Genomic DNA, 9,283 nt, shown 5'->3' on the forward strand with positions numbered 1-9,283 from the left:
GGCATGTCACAGAGAGACATCTGCACTGGCCCGAACCAAGAGACAAGTTCGAGGAAAGTTCCTCTGACAGAAAGCTAATGTATGAACTGTTTTAACCACGCAAACACACGTACAAACACATGCATGTACACACACGCGCGCGCACACACACACAGTGTCTTATTGGGAGGGATCTCTTCTTTTTAACTGTTGTCCTCTGGCTTTTTAACTCAGTAGTTGCACAACATTTTAATTGAACGTCCACTTTCATCTTAACTAGGACGGGGAAGTGTAAATTGCATCGTGCGAGCTAAGCAAAAGGCCCAGAAGGTTCTCGTCCATGGCATGACTTCGAGCAACAGATTGTGTTCCTGCCAAAACTGACTCCAAAAGCAATTTACCTATACTACAAGACTGCTCGGATATAAAAGGATCTTGCTGTATGAGAGACTTCTTACAGCTAAGGCTGTCTATGCCATGGCTGTCCAGCTACATCTTCATAAACATATATTCATTGTTGAAATAGCCCCCCCAGGCTTGAAGGTCTGCCATTTGTAGTCCATAAAATAAGCTGTGATATTTTTTTTTAAAAAAAGTCTGTTTAAAAATAATGCAGTTACTTTAAAAAAAAATCAAATTACGTTCAAAGAGTCGCGTGTGTAACCCAAAGGCAGTGGGGATTAAAGAATCAACTGGCAAGCCCAGCATGTGGGCCCATGCCGAGTCTCCAGCAAACCCGAGCTAGAAGGAAAATAGGTGGGAAGCTGGTACACACAGATGGAGGTACTTCTAAATAAACTGGGAGACGCCGAAGCATTTTTGTAACCCAAAGCCAAGCAGGCTTCTAAAATCCTTCCTTCCATATTTACAAAAAAGACCACGTTGCCATAGGCATTATCAAGGCAAGTTCACTGTAAAGAAGAGACCTGGTGACTCTGATATTGCCGTGCCCCTGAGAAGCCATGTCAGTCACTTGTTGCCGGTGGCCGGTGCGAGGTCCAAGTGGAAAGCTCCAGGGCGACCCTGCCAAAGCCCGTACCTCATGTGCAGCAGCTCCAGGAGGACCCACGTGCACGTGGACACAGGGACAGGAACCACTCAGCCGTATCCGGTCAAGTGTTGTGGGATGAAGGAGCTATGCCGCCGGTTACATAGTGGGGGTTCAACTGGTCAGTGACAGCATGGTGTTGTCATCCACGCCACAGACCCTGACACTCGGTCTGGGCTCAAATCCCAACTCAGCCACCTTCTTGCTGTCTCTGCTTCTGTTTCCTCATCTATAAAATAAGGATGATACCTCTTTCATAGGATTTTCTGAAGGTTTCTCTTTTCTTTCTTTTTTTCTTTTTTTTTTTTTAGAGAGAGAGAGAGCGAGTGTGAATGGGGAGAGGGACACAGGGGGAGAGAGAGTCTTAGGCAGGCTCTGTGCTCAGGACAGAGCCTGATGTGAGGCTCGATCCCACAACCCTGGGATTATGAACTGTGCCAAAATCAAGAGTTGGACACTGAACCAACCGAGCCACCCAGGCGCCCCGATTTTGTGAAGGTTAAATGAGTGTGTGTGTGAGTGTGTGTGTGTGTGTGTGTGTGTGTGTGTGTGTATATATATATATATATATATATATATATAGAAATATAAAATCACTTAGAAGAGTGGCACAGAGTAAATACTACGTGAGGATTGGCTATTAATATTATTCTCAGTTTCTATCTTTTTAATAATTTTTTAAAGTTTATTTTATTTATTTTGAGAGAGTGAGCACATGTGTATAACAGTGGGAGAGAGGCAGAGAGAGAGAGAGAGAGAGAGAGGATCCCAAGCAGGCTCTGTATGCTGTTAGCACAGAGCCCCATGTGAGACTCAATCTCACCAACCAAGAAATCAAGAGTCAGCTACTCAACTGACTGAGCAACCCAGGCGCCCCCTCAGTTTCTATTTTTGTTACCGTAAAGTCTGAGCTGAAATATGGCAGGATGATTAACAAAAGGGAACTGAATACGATGGAGGCAGCCAATCTTTGAAGCCAAGATAGTCATGTCCACATTGGTGTGGCCCGATCAGCTGAACCTCTGGGTTCAAATCCCACCTCCCCCCATGTTTGCCACTGGAATAAAATAGAAATTACTCTAATTACGCCCAACCTGAAAAAGCAGTGTGAGGATTAAATGAAATTCCATCAGTGAAAGTAGCTGAAAGTGAAAGTAACACAGCAGGAACTTCCTGAACCGTATTTTACTTTCCATTCCCTTACAAAGTGGCAACATACCAGGCAGCAAGCTCCCTGGGGACTGAATTAGATCTAGTGTCTTCCTGCTGTTGTCACCAGTGCAGTAATAAATGGCTGCAGTGAATATGTGCTCAGTCAATGGCAGTTGAGTGAATGAAGAAATGAATGAAGGAACCTGTTAACCAATTATCAATTAATAAGCGAGCGAATACATTTGCAAAGGATGTGTTTCTACGATCATCCCAAAGCAATAGATACAGACGAAATTAATATAAGAGGTGTTGAGAGCGACTACAATAACAAATAGTTTTGGGGGTGCCTAGGTGGCTCAGTTGGTTAAGTGTCTGTCTCTTGGTTTCAGCTCAGGTCATGATCTCACAGGTTCATGGTCTTGAGCCCCATGTTGGGCTCCATGCTGACAGTGTGGAGCCTTCTTGGGATTCTCTTTCTCCTCTCTCTCTCTGCCCCTCCCCGCTTGCATGCATGCACTTTCTCTCTTCCTCTCTAAATAAATAAATAAACACTTAAAAATAAATAAATGAAATACAATAGTTTGCGGATGTAGGAAATTATGAAAAGATTGGGAATAACCTAAATTCTCTATGATAATTGACACTTAGTCCAAACACTCTGTAATAAAACATGGCAAGCCTTCATAAAGAATGAAAAAATTGAAAATGGAGGGAGATTACAGAGATGACAAGACACTATATTTTTATGTAAATTAGAGAATACGTTTCTAGTCCTGAACATGTTTGACGTCAGAGATGAGGGACTCCAACAGAAATGGAAGAGGCCACCACTGAACACACTGGCAGTGTAGAGACCACTGAAGTTACTTATCTTTCAGGTCAGACACTGACCTGAAGACACTCTATGGAGTAGAGTCTTCTATACAGAACTTGCAAGTGAGAGAATATTAGAAACCTGTCCTGAGAGAGGAGAGGAGATATTAGTGCGTTTGTTTCCCCTAGGGTGATACAAAGTTCATGGGATAAATACCATCTGGACAGCACAGGAATGCAAAGGTGCACAAAGAATTAAGAACTCAGGATCCATGGAATGACCTCAGGACGGAGCTGATCTTGGGGCGCCGGGGTGTCTCAATCGATTAAGCGTCCGCCTCTTGATTTCAGCTCAAGTCATGCTCTCACGGTTCATGAGTTCAAGCCCCACGTTGGGCTCTGCACTAACAGTGGGGGAGCCTGCTTCGGATTCTCTGTCTCCCTCTCTCTCTGCCCCTCCCCCACTCTCTCTCTCTCTCTCAAAATAAATAAATAAATATTAAAAAAAAAGAACAGCGCTTATCCCATTACAAAAGGCTCTGAAATAAAACCCAAAGAGAAGTGTTAAAATGTTTTCAGACACTGAATCATCACTAAAATAAATAGACCCTTCCACAGTTTCTCTGAAGAGCACAATGTATATTCAGAGGTACACATTTCAATGTGCTTGCTACATTTTAATCTCAACTCCTTATACTGTACTTGGTTTGTACAAATAAAGGGAGATAGTTGGAGGGCAAAGTGATCTTAGGGGTTGGATGATCCAAGGAAAATCCCATGGGAAATAAAATTTATAGTGGTGATTCAAAGTTCTGGAAGGTTACTACAAGAAAAGGCAGTGCATCTATTTTCCAAGTGCGATACCTTAGTGAGTAGCAACAAATGTCAAGGCGCGACCTCAGAGAGAGTGGTCTTAAGTAAGTGCAATGCTTGCATCATGTTTCCAGAAAAGTCCAGGTACCAAATGTGCCTGTGTATGTTCCAAACTTCCCCATTTCATAAAGCAACCAATTTTCAAATATTTTTGTTAAAGAGAACAAATTCTAAATGATAATGCCCAGTTTTTGATGTTTTTCTTTCCAATTAGCAGTCTATCGTTGTGTTTTCAAAAACATTCTCCCCTTCTAATTGTTTTTCATGATAAAGATCCCCCTACAAAATTTTAATATTGTCATCATCTTATGAGAAGAAAAATTCCATACGAAAATTGGAAGAAGAATCATGATTTCTCCCTTATTCTCTGAAAGCAAAAAATAATCAAGAAGGGCTTTGTTTTGGTATCTTCTGGTCTTCTAAGCACAGGAGGGCTGGAAAATGGAATCGCTTAAATAACAACCCACATTGTTTCCCCTCACAAAACAGAATAATAGTGGGAACATTTTTGTGACTCCAAGGAAGCAAATGTTTCTAATTAGTGAACAAGATCAGCTGAGGTAGCTGCTCCGGGGCATCTGTGCCTCTCATTAGGGACACTCTCCTGTAGAGCAAAACAACAAAACCGCCGGAATTCTGTTTGTGAAGGGTGCCACCTACCGAAGAACAAGCAGTACTACAGCCAGCGTCAAGGGGGTGGGGGTGGGGAACGATGGGGGAGTCAGGAAAAAGCAGACAGTCCCGCCGTCTGGCGAGATTTCTTTGCCAAAAGGAGGCAAGAAGAGGGCATGGCACCGACTTAGCAGATACAGATACGGGTACGGGAGGGTCGGACTGGAAAGGCTTTGTGTGGAGAAGGTAGTTACAGGGCCTTGCGGGGTCACTAGGGTTTAGCAAAGGGAGCGAGCACGGGAAGTGGAACTGGTTTGGAGGCAGGCAGGGGGGGTAAGGAAAGCTCTGAGGAGGACAGCGTCCCGTGAGGAGATGAGACCGGCTGTAGAAGAGTGTTTGCACTGGGAACTTGCAGGAATGAGACTTAATACCGAGGGCAATACCCCTGGAGGTATTATCAAGGCCTTGGCAAATGACTCTCAATTAAGAACACGGGGTGGGGGGAGGGGGAGAGTTGGCACCTGGGTGGTTTAGGCTTAGGTCATGACCTCAAGGTTTATGAGTTCAAGTTCAAGCCCACACGGGGCTCACTGCTGTCAGCACGGAGCCAACTTCAGATCCTCTGTCCCTTCTCTCTCTGCCCCTCCCCACTTCCCTTCTCTCTCTCTCTCTCAAAAATAAATCAAACGTTAAAAAAAAAAAAACACTGAGGTAATCATTTCACAGTATATACATGTATCAAATCAACATGCTGTATAACTTAAATTCACATATTGGTATTTGTCAATTACACCTCAATAAGGCTGGACAAATGCAAAATAAATAAATAAATAAAAAGTAAAGAACCAATGGATTATGGAAACAGAACTCTGTGAGAAACTACCGTACAGATGGCAAACCTCTTGACTCTTTGGAAATTCTCTCAAAGGCAATTATTGAGACTGAAGGTTGACATAATGTTCTGACAGGTAAAATAGTGATCCTAATAACATCCTGGGCCCCCCAGCATTAAGAGCTACAGCACCTGTGGCTACCCCCCTAGATCATCAATATTAGAGGCCCAACCCTGCCCCCAAGACACTGAAGCCTGGATTCTGCCCACACATGCACCTCCTTCTCTGCTCCCATAAAAGTAATGTTCTCACTTCTACTTCATTTTTTTGTTCTAAATATATTAATAGAGACCCGGCCATGTTCCGGGCGTGGGAACAAAGGTGAAGACAGATATGGTCCCTTTCCTCATGGCACTCACCATCTAGTGGAGCATGGAGACATTAATTACATAACTACACAAATGCTAGCATAAAAGTCACGAGTACTCTAAATTCAAGGCTGTGAGAGCCTAAACCGGGATAACTGAGCTAGTCCAAGGGTGGAGGAAGGTATGTAAGGGGATTCTTACCAAGGAAACAACATTTGGCCAATATGGCTGCAGAGGGTGTCCTTCCTGGGGGTAGGCAGGAGACGGTTTGGAGTCCTCAGGCCAGGTTCCACCTTTTAACAGCTCTTTTTCTCTGGACAAGTCACTTGAATTTCTTAGTCCCAGGCGTGAAATGGGGAAACTAGTGGGAGTTAAATAATAAAATACACAGAATGTGCTCAGTGCAATGACTAGAACATAGTATGCCTACAATAAATGCTAGCTGATATTATTTTTGATATTATTAATCCTCTCTGCTTTTATGCTGGAGTGTGGACAGTGAGGCAGAAGAGGAAAAGGAAAGATTTGCATTTAAAGACTAGAATTGGCATATGCTATTTATATGTGATGTGTCACTGAACTTTTGGATTCCAGGTAGAACACAGGATTCATCATAACACAGAAGCAAATAAAAACTCATAATACTATTAGAACTCTTTCTTAGTCATCTGGCTGGAAATTGAACCATTATGTTTAACATCATTTACATGGGAAAATGTGTTCCAATCCAAACTGTATTAACCAAAAAATATTTTTGAATACAATGCATTTGTTATTGGCGACTGTCCATTCTTCCACACAGAATTCTATAGGTGAGAGCAGTATTTTACAAAGGATGGAAAGCCCCTGAAACATGGGGTAATGCCTTTCCATGGCTGTTGGCTATTCCACTTAGAAATGACGATAGTGATACCATAGCCACAACCTCATCACACCTGGGAAATTGTCATGGAAATTACATGACTTACCAAGGGACAGGTAAATGCACCTGAGAGCTAACATCTCTTAATCAGGTTCCTTTTGTACATTTCATTAAAGTGTTACCCCTAACTAAAGGGAATGTTGTCTCTCTTCTAAGCCCTCTATTATGTTCACAGAACCAGTGTATATCAGGCAGAAACAAAACAAGCAATTTGGTGAGTTTCTGATGACTCTGTCCATTTGAATAATTGGGTGATTCAGAGAGATTCTGGCTTAAATTTTTCAAGTTTTATTTGTGCTTATTATGAGGGGTGGGGTGCAAGGGGGTAGGGGTGGAAAAAGAGAAGGACAGAGAATCCCAAGCAGGCTCCACACTGCCAGCACAGAGCCTGATGTGGGGCTCAATCCCACAAACCGTGAGATCATGACCTGAGCCAAGATCAAGAGTCAGACACTTAACCAACTGAGGCACCCAGGTGCCCCTATCAGGCTTAATTTTTTTAAATAAACTTAAGTGAGTATTTGACCTAAATGGAATAGTAAAATGTTTTTAACTATGTTCAGAATGATTTACAAACATGTGAGAAAAACCTATGCACGTATAGAAAAGATGGAGAAAATGTATTAAAATGTATTAAAACTGGTTGGTTTTCTGTGAAGATGACACAGAGAAATGGAAAAACAGTCCAGGCTCATGGATCTCAAGAACAAATATTGTTAAAATGTCTACACTATCGAAAGCAATCTACACATTCAGTGCAATCCCTATCAAAACACCGTTAGCCTTGGGGCGCCTGGGTGGCTTGGTCGTTTGAGCATCCGACTTCAGCTCAGGTCACGATCTCGCGGTCCGTGAGTTCGAGCCCCGCGTCGGGCTCTGGGCTGACAGCTCAGAGCCTGGAGCCTGCTTCCGATTCTGTGTCTCCCTCTCTCTCTGCCCCTCCCCTGTTCATGCTCTGTCTCTCTCTGTCTCAAAAATAAATAAACATTAAAAAAAAATTAAAAAAAAAAAAAACCACCATCAGCCTTTTTCACAGAACTAGAACAATCCTAAAATTTGTATGGATCCACAAAAGACCCCCCGAATAGCCCAAGTAATCTTGAAAAAGAAAAGTGAAGCTGAAAGCATCACAATTCCAGACTTCAAAATGTATTACAAAGCTGTAGTCATCAAAACAGTAAGGTACTGGCACAAAAAGAAACAGATCAATGGAACAGAATTAAAAAACCCAGAAATCAACCCATATTTGTATGCTCAATTAATCTTCAACAAAGGAGGAATGAATATCCAATGGGAAAGGACAGTCTCTTTAACAAATGGTGCAGGAACAAGTGGACAGCTACATGCAAAAGAATGAAACTGGACCACTTTCTTACAGCACACACAAAAATAAATTCAAAATGTATTAAAGACCTAACTGTGAGACCTGAAACCATAAAAATCCTAGAAGACAACACAGGCAATAATTTCTCTGACACTGGCTGGAGCAACTTTCTAGATATGTCTCCTTAGGCAAGGGCACTGAAACCAAAAATAAACTGCTGGGACTTCATCAAAATGAAAAGGTCCTACACAGCAAAGGAAATAATCAACAAAACTAAAAGGCAACCTACTGAATGGGAGAAGAGATTTGCAAATGACATATCTGATAAAGGGTTAGTATCCAAAATACAGAAAAAACTGATACAATTCAACACCCAAAAAACAAGTACTGCAATTAAAAATGGGCAGAAGACATGAACAGACATATCTCCAAAGAAGACATCCAGAGGGCCAACAGACACATGAGAAGATGCTCAACATCACTCATCATCAGAGAAATACAAACCAAAACTACGATGTGGACCCTGCCCCTGCCTCAGTCGTGGAACTGTCTTCAACAGTCTCTGCAAATGGTTTCTGTGGCCTAGCGTCCCCTCCCCCATTCATGATTGTGCACTGAGGGCTGTGAGGGGTCACTGCCAGGGTTTCCACCAGCCCACAAACAGCCATCCCCTCCAGCGGCTTGTTCATGGCCACCCATGACTGTTACCAGTACTGCCTGAGTTCCATGTCCAGTAATGGTTCTTGGGGAGTACAGAGTGTACTGCCCCTCACCACCCCAGTCTCCCCATGGGTCACTGGTGGGCAAGCTTCTTTTTTGGGAAGTCCACTCTCCTATTCATGTCTACAGTGTTTGAGTCCCTAGAACCCTTGGAATCTCCTCAGGCCTTCAGCAACACAATCACCTGTGACTTGGTCCTAGAAGCCATGAAGAAGCAGCCTCGTGGCCAGCCTGGCAAAGCCAACACCGGGCCCCAATCCTGAATGGCCACCACCAGGATTCAAGAGGTGCTAAGCTCATCAGAGCCCCTCCTATAAACTCAGTAGGCTGCCACAAACAGAGACAATATCAAAACAGCAAAACACCAAAAAGGAAGTTGAGAGAATCCCACTCTACCATCCAAGTGGCACACAAGCCTTCCTGACACCCTGTAACTGTGTGCCTTGCACCCAGTAGAAAATAAACTCCAAGCAGCCAGTAAAAAAAAAGAGGGAGGGCACCTGGGTGGGTCAGTCAGTCAAGCACCTGACTCTTGGGCTCAGATCGTGATCTCACGGTTTGTGAATTCGAGCCCCACATTGGGCTCTGGGCTAATAGTGCAGAGCCTGCTTGGGATTCTCTCTTTCCTCTTCTTGCCCC

General features: G+C 43.3%; 1 pseudogene; it reads left to right on the forward strand.

Moving 5' to 3' along the window:
- The first annotated feature begins 1,021 nt into the window (after positions 1-1,021).
- LOC125919920 (pancreatic progenitor cell differentiation and proliferation factor-like) lies at positions 1,022-9,054 on the forward strand (annotated as a pseudogene).
- Positions 9,055-9,283: the final 229 nt, after the last annotated feature.

Source organism: Panthera uncia, chromosome D4, assembly GCF_023721935.1.
Source record: "Panthera uncia isolate 11264 chromosome D4, Puncia_PCG_1.0, whole genome shotgun sequence".
NCBI classification, from domain to species: domain Eukaryota; kingdom Metazoa; phylum Chordata; class Mammalia; order Carnivora; family Felidae; genus Panthera; species Panthera uncia.